At 41.5% G+C, this 20,382-nt stretch overlaps 1 protein-coding gene across 4 annotated transcripts in view; it reads left to right on the forward strand.

The window, feature by feature from the left end:
* The window catches only part of LOC147314020 (SPRY domain-containing SOCS box protein 4-like), a 56,011-nt gene that overhangs the window by 2,625 nt on the left and 33,004 nt on the right, over positions 1-20,382 (forward strand). The gene's annotated exons all lie outside the window — the stretch shown is intronic.

A 20,382-nucleotide genomic window follows, 5' to 3' on the forward strand; every position in this document is an offset into this window, starting at 1 on the left:
TGGACAAACCCTTGTGCTTACGGATACTCGTTTACTTCACAGGGATCAAAGTGTACCCTAGTGGACTCGCGGATGTGGCAAGAATAAATCCCCTTTTCTATTGGACCTACTTGGATCAACTCGGCATGGTTCGCTATGGTTTTCAGGTTTTTCCATTAGGTCACAGTACCTGGTTCTTTTGTTAGTACCTGCTTGCCCGGGCTTCCAAGCGCTCCGAGTAGGTACTAAAATGTGATGTCTTAAGACTGCATGCCTGTGGTGTCACTTGATGGATTATGAGAGTGACTTATTCATAAAAACCACTTTTTTTTTTTTTTTTTTTTTAAAAACCTGGCAACAAGGGAAAATGCAACAAAAAAACAATGCTGTGGTCACTGAGTCTGATAAAAAGCTCATACACCGAGCAGCAGGTATATTCTTGCCTAGACGTCCACCTTTGTTGTAGTGTTGCGGGACTCTCAGACGCGTTGCAATCGGAGTAGAGTTGTGGCGATCCAAGGTGAGTCGATCTGAGTAGGTACTAATGGAAAAGGGGCTTTAAATCCACTTGAGTCAGTCTGCACCAACAAGTGGAAATCTTCTGTGATGTGACTCTTTGCCAAAAGGGACTTGACTCGGTTGGTTGCCAGAAATATACTGGTTAACCTTGAGTTTAACCAGTATATTTCTGGTTAACTCAGGGTTTCCATAGGTGAGAGTGTGCTGTGGAGGGATTATCGGTCTCCCACTCCAGCATTTGTCTCCAGATCGCTCAGTGTCTCATGATCCACTTATACACAGGATAGCCGTCAGCTTTCTGGTCTCCCTGAGGCAGTCAGTCCCTTTGTGTAAACATCCTGTGGTGATGGCAGGCTTGCAGAGACTGGTGGTTGTCTTTGTGAGATGGACTCTATGGTCGGTGTCCAACTCATGTCTAATGTTAAAAGACCCTGTGTCCTCGATCACCATCAAGGACACAGGCTCGGGCTTTTTTTTAATTTTTTTAATTTTTTTGTCTTTGTGTTTATTTTCTTTTTTAAATTTTCTTTTATATAATGTTCATATAGTATTAGAACGTTTGTTTTAAATAATTACAATATTCAAGAAAGTAATCGCAATTTCTGCCGTAAGGGAGCAGTTGTGCTAGTCAGGCAATCATAGATGGCGTCATTATCACAAGCTTATACAGAATGCTAAAATGTGCTTTGATGGTGGTTAGAATATCTGTATGGATGTCCCAAGTAAAATATAAATGTGGGACACGTGACAGAGCCTGGGATGACTGATGTGGATACTTTCCAATTCAAACATTGTCAGGAAAGAGCACTGTGCTGAAATAAAAACGCAACAGAAGGGTGTGTAACCCAATTTTCAAGCAGCACTTGCAATGCTCATAATTTTTTAATAAGTGAAAAAAATGGATTGAAACTGTTAGGAGACACTTTCCCTCCATAGACAAAAATTGAATACTGTCTCTAGAATTCCACTTTTATCTGTCCGGTTAATCCCTCCATCCCACGCTCACTTTAACAGAGACTTGCACTCGGTAGTAAAGATGTACACTCAGAGCCCAGGCTGTTTCAGCAGAGCAAGGCTGTAGTCAGTGTGTCTGATGCTGACTCAGTAGAATGTTAATGTTGTGAAATCCCATTAAGAGCAAGCCAGTGCTGAGCAGGGCCCAGCCTGGGCTTTACGGGACAGCAGGTCATTTTAAAAGGCCGGCAGTGTCCCTGTGTTTGCACTCTTGTAATAGGATCTAATTACTTACTGGGGCGATCGTGGCTCAAGAGTTGGGAGTTCGCCTTGTAATCGGAAGGTTGCCGGTTCGAGCCCCGGCTTGGACAGTCTCGTCGTTGTGTCCTTGGGCAAGACACTTCACCCGTTGCCTACTGGTGGTGGTCAGAGGGCCCGGTGGCGCCAGTGTCCGGCAGCCTCGCCTCTGTCAGTGCGCCCCAGGGTGGCTGTGGTTACAATGTAGCTTGCCATCACCAGTGTGTGAATGTGTGTGTGAATGGGTGGATGACTGGATATGTAAAGCGCTTTGGGGTCCTTAGGGACTAGTAAAGCGCTATATAAATACAGGCCATTTACCATTTACTTGAGTGGCTCACAGTAAATTGAACGGCTCTTTTAAATTGCTCCCACTCATGTTTAGTTGCTCTTCAAGGCAGTTTAGATGAGTTTTTTTTTTTTTTCTTTCTTAACAAGTGTTACTGATGGAGGATAACAGTTTTCAGAGAGGCTTTAGTCCAAAGGGCAAATGCTGGATGGATTTGCCCTAAGGCTTTAGCCACTCTTGTTGGCTGGGGTTGGGGGTGGAGAAACAAATCCACCTATTGCTTTTGTTGCCCTGTCCTGATAAGGGTGATTGAACAGCAGGGACTGTATGCAAAGCAGCAACATTTCCCACCAGGTTCAGCTGTGACTACCACTGGCTTTCAGATGGGTCGTTTGTGGCCTTTGTCTGCTATTGAATAATAGTGTCCACCCAGTCTCTATCATGACACTGATAATAGACTGTATTGATGCAAAGCCTCTTCGTCTTTTAAGCAAAAGGTTTCCTTTAATATGCAAAACAATTGAGAAAACCCTGCTCATTGCATTCTTACTTCAGGCACTGAATGTATGACTAGAACATCAGAATACTGCGTGCCACCTGGTGGTACCTGGTGCTATTTAGGGTTTTTTTTTTTTTTTTTTTTTTTTTTTTTTTTTTTTTACCCAGCCCTCCAGGCACACCAAGGATTTTCTCAGCAGAGTGTGTAGAGGGAGCGACAAAATACCAGGGCTGTTTATCTTTCGCATCTAAGAAGGATGTGGTGTAAAGAGCTCCTCTTGGAGAAAGTTTCCACCTACGCTTCTGTACTTTTCACAGAAGCTGGGCACAGTGTGTGTATAGAAGTACAAACTCCTATGAATGAAAATTACTCTTGTAGAGCTGCACCCAAATGTTCAGCTACTTAGGATATTTGTTTACTGGTTTTATTTTGGAGATGTCATGATCATCCTGTAGTCTCTATTTTCCTGTCTTGAAACGGTCTATGAGCCAAGCTTTCATTAGTTTCAGCTAGTGCTGAAAACATATTTATCACGATATGAATTATTTTATATCACGATATACCACCTGACCTGTGGTCATCGGGAAAGTACGCAGTCTGTAAACAGCGAGCGCAGAGGGTGCAGTCTTTGTTAATGAAATGGATGGTTACGCTCATGTAGGGCTGCGTATCTCTGCTCATCCATAGGTCAGTCGTCAAGGCATAATGCACGACACTGCAAACATCCTTCTCTACTTTGGCCCGGCATGTGTCATACAAGCGAGGCAACTTTACTGAAGTGCTTACGTACCTCGGATCATGGACTTTGACGAGGTCACGAAAGCTGTCCTTCTCAACTACATAAACAGGGATCATGCCTTTACAAATGTAACGCGAGATGGCTCCTGTGGTTTGTTTATGGCGCTGGGACGTTTTCTCACAAGGGCCTTGTGTTAAAGACTGTATCTTCGGCTGGCTATAGTTTTTCTTTTCCCAACTTGCTGCAAAGAAACGGCATGTGCATCAAAAAAAAACTATTTCCAACAGTGTAACACTAGTTGCAACTGATTACTTCCAAAAAAAGTATTTATTTTGCTATTAAGCAGTAAGATCTTAAGTTTGCCTGCATGTGTCTTGATCTGTGGATCACTTTCAATAGTTGACTGCAGCTCTTTTGTTGCTAACACTGCGACTACAGTCTCCTGAGGCATTCAAGCCCCATTTGGCTCTCTTTGCCTTTGCAGGCAAAGGGAAACCAACTGGTGTAGGAAGGCTGTAAAATGCCCTGTGAGATGGGCTTTAGGGTCAGGAACGCCCCCAAACTTGGCAACTCATTCCATCCCTCCTGTTTTTAACTCATTCACTGCCATTGACGTCTATAGCCGTCAATGGCAGTGAATGAGTCAATGGGTTTAACTCATTCACTGCCAATGGCTGGCAGTGAATGAGTTAATTTGAATTGCATTTAAAGTGCTCCTGTCTGTGATCTCTTTTCATATGTGCATGATTTCCAAATAATCAAGATTCCATTATTGATATAGAGATGCAAAACTACCAGATTTATCTGATTGACCCCACTTACCTGTCTGTAGCAGTATATGCGGTCTGTGCTGTCTCTCTTTAACTGCTGCATGCAAAACAGTGTACCCAAACCGCTGGGTCAGCACAAGGCCACAGTCCACATACACAGCCTCAGTGAATCATCTCACCTCGGATAACGTATTATGCAATGGTGTGTTTGTGTATGTTGGTACAAGAAGTGCAGACGTACACAGCAGCCTAGGGCTGCTCGATTATGGCAAAAATGATAATCACGATTATTTTCACTGAAATTGAGATCACGATTATTTGACGATATTTATTTAACCCTTTAAGATAGAGCTGGGCGATAGAACGATAACGATATCTATCGCGATATAACTTTTACTCGATAGAGAAATTAAGCTATCGCGATAGACCTCGCCGCTCTTGTCCTCTTAAAAAAAAAAAAAAAAGAAAAAAAGTCAGCCAATCCAAATTAAGTAGCGCAGAGCCGAACCAATCACAGCCGCAGCGTCACGTCGCGTGACTTGTTACGTACAGCACAAGTGCCAAGCCGCACGTGTGTTTGTTTGGGAAGCAGCCAGCGGGTAATGGAGGAAATGAGTGTACCGACTAGAAAAATCAACCGAGCGTGACCGAAGAGAAAACAGATGATGGTTCCAACGCCGGAGAGATTGTCGAACGGAAGAGCCATAGAAGTTCCGTAGTGTGAAGGTATTTCGGCTATTTCAAGTCTGACAAAAAATAGAGTAGCGTGCACTGTAAATTGTGCCGAAAGCAAGTCTGGAAATACAATGAACTGGTGCATGCGTCACACTGTGCGCCACGTTATTGTTTCGGTGAAATGAATTTCTACAATACTGTTACTGTTAATTCTACTCTCTGCAGTGTTTACATGCTTACATATACACACAGTTACTGTCCCTCCACACATACGACTCGGTTCTGCTTCTATGCCCCAGCTTTGTTTACTTTTTCCCACCGAGGCTTCTAGACTTCTGATTGGCCAACATTTCTGCACGGTTAGGAATCTAGCGCCACCTGCTGCTTTGGCATGTTCATAGCAGCGTTTTCCTTCATTTCTCCCTTTATGTGTGGACGGGATTATTTTTTTTAAAACGAAAACGGAAAATCTCCGTTTTCAAAAATACCCGTGAACGTGTGGACGTAGCCTCAGTCTCTGACTGGAAGCGCTAATTCGTCATTCGGCTTTTGTCAGACTAAAGTAACTGTTAAAACTGTTTGAAAAGCTAAGCTATACAACAAGGAGAGATTGAGAATTTCCTTTTAGTTCTCAGTTTATTTGATATTGACAAAAGTTAGTCAGTTTTGTCTGTTCTTCTGTAAAACAAACTAAGATTTATTTTTAGAATTAATACTTTGTTTCTAAGTGGAATTGACAATTTAGTAGTCTGTTTCGTTTGTTCTATTTTGAAACTTAAACGCTTTAGCGGCTGCCTTTTGTGTAGTTTGCAATATTTGCCTTTATTTATCTGAAAAAGTCTCATGTTCCTTAAGTACATCTACCCTGTTGAACTTATTATGGGAAATAAATATTTAAATAAAAACAAGCTGCTGATTATTTCACATCTTACTTGTGAGCAACGGCACATTTAAATCTTACAAATATAGTTATTTGGCTTATATCGTGATATCGTTATCGCCTGAAATGAAAAAAAACATATCGTGATATGAAAAAACTCATATCGCCCAGCCCTAGCAGGAAGTTAGTTTGCATCTAAATATAATATACCATGTTGTGACTGAGGGATTTATAAAACAAATTAAGACGTACAGCTCTGCTATCACTTCCGACATAAATGAAGACAGGAAAGTAAACAGCAGGGACATTTGTAGGTTTACTGAAATTTGGCTAGCTGGTATATAATGATGTGCTACATGATCGCTAGTGTTACGATTCGGTGTTGTCAGTGTTTTGTTTTAGGCGTAACTGTTATGTGTTTCCTGCTTTACTTTGAAAGTCTGTCTTATCTCAGTGTGTTCAGTTTACGCTTCCTTGTCTCGTCAGTTCTGATTTGCCCCAGCTGTGTTTCCCTCCTGTTGTCCATTCCCTGATTGCTCCCTCTATGTATTTAAGCCCTGTGTTTCAGTTTGTCAGGTTGGCGATCTTTCCCCCCGGTTGTAAATAGTTTGGTGCTTTGATGTAAATAAATGTCTTATTTTGCTTTGATGTAAATAGTTGTCGATACTTTCGTTTTGGGATTTTTGTGGAGGCCCGTATTAGTCTTTTTTTTGTTGGTTCGCCCTCCTTAAGAGCAGGGAGCGTAGGGGCATTTTTTTTTCCTTTATTTTTATTTTTCCTGTGTTGCACGCTGGTTGCCTAGGCCGGGGTGTAACACTAGCGACACAGCTATGGTAGTATAATATAAACGGTGAAGGTGGAGGATAAACACTAACTCCCCCCCCCACTCAATTAAAGTTAACATGAGGGTTCCCGAAGGTTCGGGACAAATGCAATCGCATGGCAGGATGCTGTAAACAGACTGAACTTCAGTCGGGAGAACAACTGAGATAATCCATCCACAATACGAGGTTAGTTATCAATATACTGCTGCATGGGCTGAGCTGTAGTTACATCGTAAGGTTTTAAAAGCTGAGCTTCAAAATGATTAGCGGTAATAAAAACCGAGAGGCCGACAGTGATCACTGAATGTTTTCAGGGGCTTGTTGAGATTAAACAACATACAAAGCATTAAAACATGTAAAAAAACACAAGTCTTATTAAACGCAGAGTAGTTTGGACCCGGAAGCAGGATTCACCACGTCATCACTCAGACCGGATAGCAAGATGATACTTACGGCTTTAAAATTTGTAATGGTAGTGGCTGTGTTGGTCAAAGCATTCATTCTTAAGAATGTACCACATTGCTGATTTGGCTACTCCTTAAGTTTTTGCTACATTTCTCTGATAGGTTTATTTTAGTTTTTCATTCTAATAATGGACTCATTAACTTGCATCCAAGAATCTTTGGACATCATTAAAGACTTTTAGTGAAAAACTTTTCTCGTTGAAGCTTTTTGTTATGGAATAATGAGAGAACGAGCCATGAAACTGCCTGTCTTTCAGTTGTTGCATTAGTTTTGAGCCTCTGAAAATGGGGCACTATGTATTTAAATGGGTGCTGCAATGCCTAGTTTTAATTCAAGCGGTTTAACCAAGTCTGAAAGCCTGCATTTAAAATCCACTGCTGGCATACAAAGGTAAAACCTTCTCTAACCACATGTTTTGGGATGTTCACAAAGTGACATCACCATTTAGTTTGAAGTCCTCTTTGGAGAATTCAGCTTTAGCTTTTTGACTGTCTCTGTTTCGGAAATTTGGAGTCAGAAGTGAGTGGTTTGTTTTTTGTCGTTGTGTTTGTTTTTTTGTTTGTTTTTTGTTTTTTGTGTTAAACATGGTTTACTAGGAGTTTTCCTACATGTGAAAGGGAAAATCACTTTTAATTTATTTAAGCTTAAAATGCACTTTTGTTAATCAAATGTCTTTAAAAAAAACCCAAAACAAAACAGGGTAATAAGTGTATACATCTGTCGTAAGAAGGCAACATGGACTTATTGCGTCAAAGATATGCCATCAGCAGTGCTTACAGAGTTTGAGCGCCCAAAGGTCTATTTTTATCCAGGAATTTTAACTCTCACACCAAAAGGTGGTTTCTCATCTTATTTTTGTTGATGGGTCTTGCACATACACATGCCTCCACCTGTATTTGCAACCGTCCCGAGAGCCTAACCATTGTTTAGCTGTAGTTCACTGACATGAATAATTGAGCTGTGCTCCTACATCTATGCCCTAGGGATCCTGTTGTTCTACTGATGTTCAACGTCTTTGTTGCCTGCTGTATTGTTCTGCAAGATGTCAGCATCCTTTGTTCACAGCAGTTGGTCCATCTAAAGAACCCTATTAATCTTTCCACTTTCTCTACATTTTTTTTTTTTCTTGAGTAGTTTACGGTTTAGTAGGTCAGGTGTCCGGTTTAAATGAAGAGAGGAATATATTTTAATGGTGGCAAATGCCAATCTTTGTTTGAAAATTTAGCCTGTAGATTTATTGCACTATTGTTTATCTACATGTTCAGAGAAGGTAATTGTAAAGCTTTGTTTTGTAGTGAGTTCTCTTGAGTTTGGGACAGACGAATGTCTTTGAGGCTGAGTGTTTCTGGGACACTGGGGGAGGAAATTGCTTAGATGAAAGTGACACAAACAGGAGAAGACAGTTTTCACACCCGTGTCTTTTTTTTTTTTTTTTTCCTTCCCCTTTCTTCCAAATATTGTTTTGCATTTTTAATTGGACGTCAGTCAAGTCCTTGAGCAAAAAACCCATTAATTATCCAAGTAAATTCAGTCCGTGTTTGACTGTAGCTAATGACTTATGTGTGACTTCAGGGTAGATGAGGCCACAAGCTCTCAACTATAGAAGATTGAGCTTATTTAACTGCTCAAAGTGACATGGCACTTTTGATCTGCTAACATGCCTTCCAGTTAAGCTCAATGTCGTCACGACCATCCCATGGCCTACATGCAGAGCTTGTCAAGTCATTTTTGAGCACAGCTCATTATGCTATTAAAATGTCGTTGTTTTTTTCCCTCTTGTAGCAGGAGGAATCTGAACATGACTCACAAGATGACTTATCTTTAAATTCTAAAATGAATGAATAAAAGTGGTCTTGAGCAATCGTTCGCCAAGCTTTCTGAAGAAGTCTGAGTTTTTTTTTTTTTTGGGATATTGGCTGCTTTTTCGCTCACTTTCAGCCCAGTCAATGTATCTGATCATTTTCAGATGTTTCTTTTGTTTGGTAAGCTACCCACCAAATCTATGAATCGAGCAGTAAACCTTGTTGATTTGAATCAACAAGGTGATTCTGAAAGATTTATTGGCCAAAACCTTAACATATCTCAGCATGGTGTGCAGTGGTTTCTTAAAAAAGTTTGAGGAGACTGGACAAGTGGGGGACCAAAGTAGTGGAGCTATGACTGTGTCTAATAATAATAATAAAAGAATAATGTTAGTGTGAGAGCAAGGCAGGAGGTGTTATCCAGCCTGCCCGATTGTAAGTAAAACTTTCTATGTCTGTCATAAATTCTTAGATTGATGTTTTGAAACTTTACCAGCAATTAGAAACTGTGGCAGCTGAACTTACCCACTCTGTTTGATCAGCAATTAAAAAAAATAAAAAATAAAAAGTTTTGTGCCAAATTACCAGATGCACAGGAAATAAACGCGGGTGGTAGCTGAATACAGTTGCATGAACCAGCATTGTTCTAATTTTTTATTTTATTTTTTTATTGTAAAAAAGTGTGTCCAGTGTTCTGGATATCAGTTTTCAGTTTGAATTTCTAGTTTCAAGAAATTGCCTCACGTATTTCCCAATTTCCTAGTAAATTATAAAGAACTGAAGAGTGAGTCTTGACGTTTGCCCAACGCTGTACATGATGGGGAAACATCCCCAGAGCAGTTCTAGTTGAATGCTACAGAAAGATATAATGCACCCCTGCGTGGTACTATGTACAAGTAAATTATTTACCGTGAGGAGACTCGCCACTAAATTATCAAACTCAATCACTCAGGAAAAAAAAAAACCTTCCTAATAAAAGCACTGGCGATGGATGTGTCATAGAGCTGGTATGTTTGTTGCCCAGCCATAATATAGCACACCTAAGAAGATGAGAATTGTGACAAAGGAGTCAGCCTCTGGCCAAAAGATAATCATTTGCACTGGGGTTAAACATTTATAATGACATTGCTCCTTTTTTTTTTTTTTTTTTTTTTTTTTTTAAAGTGGCGTTTAATTTACTCAGCTCAAGTCATGTTGGTTTATCAAATGAACAAAACCTGCAGGAAATTTAGAATTGAATTTAAGTGTGATTAAACAGACGCATGACCTTTTTAAATATACAGTGGGGCAAAAAAGTATTTAGTCAGCCACCGATTGTGCAAGTTCCCCCACCTAAAACAGAGGTCAGTAATTTGCACCAGAGGTACACTTCAACTGTGAGAGACAGAATGTGAAAAAAAAAAAAAAATCCATAAATCCACATGGTAGGATTTGTTAAAAATTTATTCGTAAATCAGGGTGGAAAATAAGTATTTGGTCAATAACAAAAATACAACTCAATACTTTGTAACATAACCTTTGTTGGCAATAACAGAGGTCAAACGTTTACTATAGGTCTTTACCAGGTTTGCACACACAGTAGCTGGTATTTTGGCCCATTCCTCCATGCAGATCTTCTCGAGAGCAGTGATGTTTTGGGGCTGTCGCCGAGCAACACGGACTTTCAACTCCCGCCACAGATTTTCTATGGGGTTGAGGTCTGGAGACTGGCTAGGCCACTCCAGGACTTTCAAATGCTTCTTACGGAGCCACTCCTTTGTTGCCCGGGCGGTGTGTTTTGGATCATTGTCATGTTGGAAGACCCAGCCTCGTTTCATCTTCAAAGTTCTCACTGATGGAAGGAGGTTTTGGCTCAAAATCTCACGATACATGGCCCCATTCATTCTGTCCTCAACACGGATCAGTCGCCCTGTCCCCTTGGCAGAAAAACAGCCCCATAGCATGATGTTTCCACCCCCATGCTTCACAGTAGGTATGGTGTTCTTGGGATGCAACTCAGTATTCTTCTTCCTCCAAACACGACGAGTTGAGTTTATACCAAAAAGTTCTACTTTGGTTTCATCTGACCACATGACATTCTCCCAATCCTCTGCTGTATCATCCATGTGCTCTCTGGCAAACTTCAGACGGGCCTGGACATGCACTGGCTTCAGCAGCGGAACACGTCTGGCACTGCGGGATTTGATTCCCTGCCGTTGTAGTGTGTTACTGATGGTGACCTTTCTTACTTTGGTCCCAGCTCTCTGCAGGTCATTCACCAGGTCCCCCCGTGTGGTTCTGGGATCTTTGCTCACCGTTCTCATGATCATTTTGACCCCACGGGATGAGATCTTGCGTGGAGCCCCAGATCGAGGGAGATTATCAGTGGTCTTGTATGTCTTCCATTTTCTGATGATTGCTCCCACAGTTGATTTTTTTTTTTTTTCACACCAAGCTGCTTGCCTATTGTAGATTCACTCTTCCCAGTCTGGTGCAGGTCTACAATACTTTTCCTGGTGTCCTTCGAAAGCTCTTTGGTCTTGGCCATGGCGGAGTTTGGAGTCTGACTGTTTGAGGCTGTGGACAGGTGTCTTTTATACAGATGAGTTCAAACGGGTGCCATTCATACAGGTAATGAGTGGGGGACAGAAAAGCTTCTTACAGAGGACGTTACAGGTCTGTGAGAGCCAGAGATTTTCCTTGTTTGAGGTGACCAAATACTTATTTTCCACCCTGATTTACGAATAAATTCTTTACAAATCCTACCATGTGGATTCATGGATTTTTTTTTTTTTTTTTTTTTTTTTTTTTTTTTTTTTTTCCCCACATTCTGTCTCTCACAGTTGAAGTGTACCTCTGGTGCAAATTACTGACCTCTGTCATCATTTTAAGTGGGGGAACTTGCACAATCGGTGGCTGACTAAATACTTTTTTGCCCCACTGTAGTTGGTTCCAGTTCAGTAAATTTATAGACGGATGTCACAACCTTTATGAAGTTTCTCATATTTATTGGTTACAACGTGGTAGTTAAAAAAAAAAAAAAAAAAAAAAAAAAAAAAAAAAAAAAAAAAAAATCCCCTGGAACTGCAATCAGGTCAGTTGTAGAAAGGAACTCGTGGTGCCAGTCATGTTGGTTGTAATTTTTATATTCAAATGTTCTTGCTTTATCACTGGGTTTATTTGTTTCTCATCTGTCTGGTACATACGAGGAGGTGGTGGTTCAGCACCTCAAAGCAGCTAACAGGGTTGTTCATCCTCATACCAGACATTAACTTGTACAATAAAGATAAAGCTTATCTTTACTGGCCACTATTTTGGTCTTGGCCCATGAGCTGCTCAGACAGTAGAAGTGATTGGTTATGAAAGTGTTTTTGAATTGAAACAGAGCTGGAAACTATCGTGGGCTGTAGTGTCCCAAGGGCCTTCTACTGATAAATGGTTCACTGCCTCTTCCCTCTAACCATCATTAAAAATGTCAAATCGTTAAAAGCTGCACTTCTTCATAATCACCACTCTCCTCGCTGATGGGCGATGTCTCCTGGCCTCATCTTTCTTGTTTTGGAGAATGCTTAATTGCTTTCCCTAGTGTTTGTAAACTACATTTGAATTGTTCCTCAGTTGCCTCAAACCGATTGTCCTGTTAATTATTAGTAGATGATAAAAGACTGAAGCAGAGTTGCACTGGCAAGGCGACAGGTGCTCAACACTCATGCACCTAGTTAAAGATGCCAGTGTAGTCAGTGGTTAAGGGTCTTGTACGAGGGCAGTGTGTTCTTTAGGAAGTGAACATTTAAAAGAACAGAAGTAGAACACAAAAGTGGTTACACCCATTTAAAAATGGCTACAGTTTAGGCCGAGGTGGTCCAAATCTGTTGAGTTATTTAAATAAAATCGTAGGTATAGAGGTTCTCGCAGGAGTTATTAGACAGTAAGGACACATTAGCTGTAAGTTACCTGGCTAGTTGACAGCTAATAATTGCATGCCCATGATCTAATAGAGAAAAAAATATACAAATACATGTAAAAGCAGTTCCGTAATAATGGTTTTGAATGAAGATGAGAAAACTTAAAGCCAGTGGTTATCATACTCTGTGGCTAACTGTAGGTGTATTAAACAATGTAAAACAAACAAAAACACTTAATGCAGTTTTCAGGTTAATGGGTGCAGTTTCTGGGTCAGTCCATGACAAGAAGTTGGCACTTAAATGTAGGCAATTACAAGCACGAATGTAAGCACAAATGTAAGAATGGTAATAGGTCTAGACCCAAGCCTGTATCAGCCAGCATATTTTAAGCCAGCCACAGTGTCCATGCCCACTAACTTTTTTTTTTTTTTTTTTTCCCAAGTGCTATTTAATATGTTGCAGCGTGGTTCAAATTATTTTGCTGCTAAACACTTCTAATCCTTAACTTGACCTCCAATCTGAAACCATTATTGACCACAGAATGATTCATCTTCTGTGAGGCATCCAAAACCCTGAGACCTGGAAAGAACAATATCCAAGAGTCCATATGCCATCACCGAACATTGGACAGGATGTTGAAGCCGTGGTCCCTTCTGACCTCTATGTAGCTCTCCCATCGCTGTGTGTGTGCCTGCCTGCCTGCCTGCCTGCCTGTCTGTCTGTCACGGAGCATATTGGCACCTTGACTCCAGATTGAAAAGTGGTTTTGATGGCGTTTTCAAGAAAAGTATTTTGTGCCTAATTTCCAGTAACACAGATTTGAAAATATAAATGTGCATCATCTTAAACCTTCAGATAGGGCGGGCTGCTCCTTCACTGGTTATGCTATGGCGATGAATGCTTGTGTGTTACTGATATCACCTTGACTTGAGTTTCCACACCAGCTCGCTGCCTGTCACTGGAGCTGTGTGGAGGCAGAGTGGGAGGAAACAGTTGGCGACGAGTGAGGGGCATTGGAAAGCGGCTACCGTGTAAGCTCTGTGAGCCGTCCTGCTGTTTGGTCAGACTACACACTGTCGGGGCCCGGATCAGTTAGATGTGCTTGCTTTTCTTGAGAGCTGACAGTTTAGAAGAGGGGCACTCTGTTGCCACCGTGCTAAATCCATCATTTTTTTCCCCTCTCCTATAAGTGCAGTTTAGCTGAAAAAGACACAACGCTAGAGTTGCCATGGTAATATCATCCTCAGTGCTGACAGTATTTTAGGTAAATGTCTGAGAAATGATCTTAAGTGTTTGCATCAATTCGTCTACAGTTAAGCAGTCACAAAGAATACATACAAAGTAAGATGTGTACTTGGGCAGGTTTTCTAATGAGCTCAGTAGCTTAGACTTCATAGGAGGGGGTATCGCTCTTTTTCACATGTAATGCTTAAGAGGGCATCTGTAATTCATGCACGTGTATAATTGGTGAAAGGCTTGAATCTGGACTCAGATGACCGTAAGTGACAACATTTACATGCACAAGCTAAGGCCTCTATAAGGAACTGCACATTTCTCAGACAGTTTTTTCTTAAATGAATAAAAGCCCTCAAATACTTATTGGAAAGAATTACTGCTCTGTTCTAGCTGTGCTCATAAGGGTTGAGGAGCCAGCATATTGAGGACTTGACAAGTGGGATAAGATGAGAGAAACCTTTTGTTAGTCCCACATGTGGGAAGTTTGTTTGTGTCACAGTAGAAAGTGAACAGTGCAAAGCTGCAGTGTGCATGACCATGGGGAGGAATGTTGTGCTAAAGCCACAGCAGTGCACCTCCCTGCCAGTCAGACATCCTCCGAGCTGCACTGATTCAGTAATACAGCTCACATTCATGACATTTAGGAGTCTGTAAAAGTTAAAATTTATCTTGAATTTTTTGGCTCCTCCCCTTTGTGAGTGTGGACGCTTCATCTCTTTGCTCTTGAATGCTTTGCTTCTTATATTGATTTTTATTGATTTTTAATGCTGATTTTTTTCCCTTTTTTCTGTGTGAGCTTACCTGCGATAACTTCTGGACACTTGTAGATCATTAGGACTAGAGTGTTCTTAACAGAAACAGCAACATTTTATGGTTACCTTGTCCTCAGCGCTCCGTGTGTCTGTGGCCTAGACACAGCTGAAGCCTGATTACAGCGTCTGGGCACCGAGCAGCCTCAATAGCCTGGAAAGGTGCTAACCGCTAGGCTAACTAGCAACAAGATGCCTTCCCTCTCCACAGATGACTACCACAGCCTCCTGCAGAAGATTGCAGTACTGGAGACAAAAATTCATCGCTTAGAAGTAAACGTGGAGGTAAATGGACTGTGTGGAAATGAAACAACCTTGCCTTTGATTCAAAACAATGGCGATGAGCAAGCTAGTACACAGCTAAGGAGCACAGATAACATGACCAAGAAAGTAGACTCTGTGCATTATTATAAATCCTCAAGTGATAATCCCCCCTTAGACTGTCTTGGTGCAAAACCAAGACATAAATCATGTCTCCTGGAAGGGGGAGGACGTATCACAGGCAGGGCACAGCGAGCTGAAATCTCTGAAACCGACTGGCCTTCACTTCCTACGAGACAGAGAAGCTCTTCTACCCCTGTATACAGGAGGAAACAGGACTGGACAACCGTGAATAGGAAGGTTAACAACAAACCTCCAAAACAACTGAATGTGAAACTGCAGAACAGATTTGCTCCACTATCAAAGGACCCTGGATCTATATCGGACAACCATCCATCTAAAAGCAGCGAAATAAGGTCTGAAAATCTGTTGAAAAGTGAAAGGCCACAGGGAAAGCTAAAGGCTAGGCCTGAAACTCTGATTGTGGGTGACTCTGCCGTAAAGGATGTACAAAGGATGTGCGGTAAGAACACTAAAGTCCTCTGCTTTCCTAACGATATGGTCAACAACCTGAAGGAGAGAATTCTTCAAATTGCAGATGAATATCCAACTGTGACAAACATTGTTCTGCATACAGGGTCAAACGATGTGTCCAAACAACAGTCGGAGGTTCTGAAACTGGACTTTACTGGATTATTAAATACTGTAAACTCTCTGAATGCAGCTGTATTCATCAGTGGACCTGTACCGCCGGTCAGAGGAGGAGACGATAGATTCAGCAGGTTGTTTACACTGAATAAATGGCTTATATCAGCATGTACTGACCACTCAGTGCATTTTATCGACAACTTTAATATTTTTTGGGAACGCAGGCATCTGTTCAAAGCAAATGGATTTAATTTTAACAAGTCAGGGGTGAAACTGTTCACCTCCAACTTGTTTTATTCCATACGTCATCCATCTGTGCTTGGTGCCAAGGCTGAGATAAACGAGGAGTTATCTCATAAAGAGGAACAAACAGAACTCCAAGAACAGACAAAGCCCAGCAGAAACCTTGAGGAGGAGCTCCATTTGCCCCCACCCGGGAAGAGCCTCAGAAAGGAGAGACATCCATGGCATCTGAGGAAGAGCCTCAGAAAGGAGAGACATCTAAGGCAAGAAGAGGGGTCCCTATTTTCCTCCAACTCTCTCAACAACACCAACGACCAGGACAAGGGACCACGACCTTCCCCAGTCCCCCAAACCCCTGACAGGCCATCACCCTCCTCCCCCTCCCTTTCTCCCTCCTCCCCACACCTGAAATTCACTGAGGAGATGATGGAGCGGGTCAATGCTGGGCTCAGATCTACACCCCGTCCCAATCCCTTTTTGTCCCCCATAAACCCCCCACCAGAGCGGCCAAAGGTTCGCCATCGAGCCCCACCCTCAACAGAGCAATCGAAGTCACATTGCCCAGCCTCGCCCCCCTTAGTTCCTCTTCATGCCCTGTCTCCGCAGTCTGATGTGTGAAGGGTCCGGGCTGTGAGGATTATGGCAGTGATGACTTTTCCCAGGAGAAGCTGGGACCCTGTTTACTAGAAGGTTTTAAAATTTCTGTACTTTTAGGTGACAGGAGACATGTGGCCTGGTCAAAACACAGAGAGCTGCACTCTAAAAGATCTTTAAACATAGTAAACATACCTTGTGTGCCACAGACTGCTCCCAAACATGAGGGGACAAGTAATACCTCTAAAACACTTAAGTTGGCTTTATTAAACATTAGATCTCTAGCTGGGAAAACATTTTTAATTAATGATTTAATCACTGAGCACAGCCTTGATTTTATGTTTTTAACTGAAACTTGGTTGGACCAAAGTAACAGTGGAGCTGTTCTCATCGAGACGACCCTTCCTAACTACAGTTTGATCAGTGAGGTCAGGGCGAGCAGGAGAGGAGGAGGGGTTGCTGTCTTATTTAATGAATCATTTCAATGTAAGCAGCTATCTCCTGGAAGTTTTCAGTCTTTTGAATATGTGGCTTTACAGCTGAAGGCCCCATCCAAAGTTGTGTTTCTTAATGTTTACAGGCCTCCCAAATACTGCACAGACTTTTTTAATGACCTCAGTGAACTGCTGTCTGTGATCTGTGTTGATTTTGACTGTGTAATTATTGCTGGGGATTTTAACATTCATGTGGACAACCCTCAGGACAAAGGGACTAAAGACCTGAGTAACACTCTGGGCAACTTTGGGCTGACTCAGCATGTAACAGAGGCCACACATAATAGAGGACACACTCTTGACCTACTGATCTCCAAAGGCCTGAGCATTTCAAAGGTTACTGTGTCTGATGTGGGCCTGTCTGATCATTACTGTGTTTTCTTTGAAAGTAAAATCTCAGCCCACACAAATATATCAACAACAGTGATCACAAAACGGTGTATAACTGAACACAGTAGTGCAATTTTTAACCAGGTCTTCCCATTAACACCTGACCTGTCCAGAGGGTCAGTCAATGAGCTCGTCAATAGCTTCAATGCTAACATGTTAAATGTAATGGACACTATTGCTCCCATTAAGGTGAAGGTTATCTCTGGAAGGAAAAAGTCTCCATGGAGAAACTCCACACTGGTGAAAAATGGAAAAAAGAGTGTAGGAAAGCTGAGCGCAGATGGAGAAAAACAAACCTCCAGGTTCATTATGACATTTATAAAGAGAAACTTCACAATTATAATTTACAACTGAGGAATGCAAGGAGGTCCTACTTCTCTGACATCATCACTAAAAACAGCCATAATGCTCGGGTCTTATTTTCTACAGTTGACAGGCTAACAAACCCTCCTGTGTCAGTGGCAGCTGAACTTCATTCGACCATGGCCTGCAATGACTTTGCCAAATTCTTCACTGAAAAAATCCAAAAAATTAGACAAGCAATTGGTACATCAACAGCAGATCCAGGATATGTACTGTGTCCACCAAAAAACAGTTTAAACACCATGAAACAGTTTCAACCTATTAACAGCAAAGACCTGGAGGACATCTTAGGTCAACTGAACTCCTCCTCCTGCTGTTTAGATGTCCTGTCAACAAGTTTTTTCAAAAAGGTCTCAAAGACTTTAGAGTCAGACCTGTTACAGATCGTCAACTTTTCTTTATTATCAGGTGTGTTTCCAGAATCACTAAAAACTGCTGTAATCAAACCTATACTGAAAAAGGACAATCTTGACAAGACACAAATGAACAACTACAGGCCAATCTCAAATCTCCCGTTTTTAAGTAAGATCATTGAAAAAGCAGTTTCTCAACAGCTCAGTTACTTCTTAAAACAGAATAATTGCTACGATGCCTTCCAGTCAGGTTTTAGACAGAACCACAGCACTGAAACCGCTCTGACCAAAGTGTTTAATGACATATGTCTGAATACAGACAGTGGAAAAATGTCAGTCCTAGTTTTACTGGATCTCAGTGCAGCATTTGATACAGTTGACCACAACATATTACTCAAACGACTGGAGAACTGGACAGGTCTTTCAGGAACTGTACTAAACTGGTTCAAAACATACGTAGAAAACAGGAAATACTTTGTATCAATAGGTAACTTCACATCTGAGCAGACAAGTATCACATGTGGAGTTCCCCAAGGTTCCATCTTGGGACCCCTTCTGTTTAACATCTACATGCTCCCACTGGCACAGATTATAAACAACAACAAAATAAACTATCACAGCTATGCAGATGACACACAAATATATATCACAATGTCACCAGGAGACCGAGGCCCTGTACAGGCTCTTGGTAAATGCATTGAGGAAATCAATGACTGGTTGTGCCACAATTTTCTCCAGCTAAACAAAAACAAAACTGAGGTAATAGTCTTTGGCACCAAAGAAAAACGATTACAGGTCACCAGAGAACTTCAATCTATACATCTAAAAACCACAAACCAGGCGAGAAATTTGGGTGTAGTGATGGATGCAGACCTAAACTTAGAAAAACACATTAAGACAATAACAAAGTCAGCTTACTATCACCTCAAGAATATATCAAGGATAAAAGATCTGATGTCTCAACAGGACCTGGAAAAACTAGTCCATGCATTCATCTTTAGTAGGCTTGATTACTGTAACAGCATCTTTACAGGTCTACCTAAAAAAATCAGTCAGACAACTACAGCTCATTCAGAACTCTGCTGCTCGAGTCCTCACTAAGACCAAAAAAGTGGACCACATCAGTCCAGCTCTGAGGTCCTTACACTGGCTGCCTGTCCGTCAGAGGATAGACTTTAAAGTTCTGATGCTGGCCTATAAAGCTCTGAATGGTTTAGGACCAAAATACATCAATGACCTCCTGACCCAGTATGAACCATCCAGATCCCTCAGGTCATCTGGATCCGGTCTTTTATCAGTTCCCAGAGTCAGAACCAGACACGGAGAAGCTGCATTCAGCTTTTATGCTCCTTATATCTGGAACAAACTCCCAGAAAGCCTCAGATCAGCTGAAACACTCAGTTTATTTAAATCCAGGTTGAAGACTCACCTGTTCTCAGCTGCATTTGAATAAAGCACCAAATCCACACTTTAAGCTTAAATTTCAAAACTTACATTTAACTACTGATTTTATCTACTGTTCTGATTTTCTGTTTTGATTTTATATACTGTTGTTTGTTTGTTTGTTAATTAGTTAGTTAGTTTATTTGCTTGTTTTAATCAATTTTAAATCATGCTTTTTATTTGTTCTTGTTTCTAATGTCTCTGTAAAGCACTTTGAATCACCTTGTTGTTGAATTGTGCTATACAAATAAACTTGCCTTGCCTTGAAGAAATATTTAGGAAGTTTTCATTGGACATGGCCAAGGTTGTGCTTTGTCGCAGTTTTTTGTCGATACATTTTTACTGGGCAGAGAGTGTCAGGTTTCTGCTGGCTTAGTTGACCTCAAGCATTAAATGGGGTGATTGGCAGGAGAGTGTGATGTGACTGGGATGAGAATTGGTACCACAGAAACATCGTTGTCAGCAGGAAAATGGTGCACTGACTGCTCTGATCTGCCTCGAGTGAAGGAGTTCAAGCACCTCTGGGTCTTGTTTATGAGTGGTGGAGAGTAGATGGATCAGCAGAGCACAGTGGATGTGTACTGGTCTATTGAGGCGAAGAGGGAGCCGAGTGTGTAAGCTCCTCCATTCACCCATGGCAACGAGGTGTGAGTAGTGACTGGAAAAAGATCAAGGATACAAGCAGAAATGAGCTTCTTCCAAAGGTTGTCTCGGCTCACCCTTGACGATGGGGTGAGGATGTCAACATTGTAGAGCTGCTGCTCCTCTGTATATAAAAGGATTTTCTGAGTAGGATGCGTCGAAGATGTTTTGAGCAATGAGGCACGTGCAGGACGTGCTGGGGAATTTACAACTTCTGTCCCCACTACCAAGATCTAATGTGTAAGACTGAAAATAGTCTGATTTCAGTCT

The sequence above is a fragment of the Aulonocara sp. 'chitande type north' Nkhata Bay genome, linkage group LG14, assembly GCF_057382095.1.
Source record: "Aulonocara sp. 'chitande type north' Nkhata Bay isolate Kocher_YH1m ecotype deep benthic linkage group LG14, A_spYH_male_GT1.1, whole genome shotgun sequence".
NCBI classification, from domain to species: Eukaryota; Metazoa; Chordata; class Actinopteri; order Cichliformes; family Cichlidae; genus Aulonocara; species Aulonocara sp. 'chitande type north' Nkhata Bay.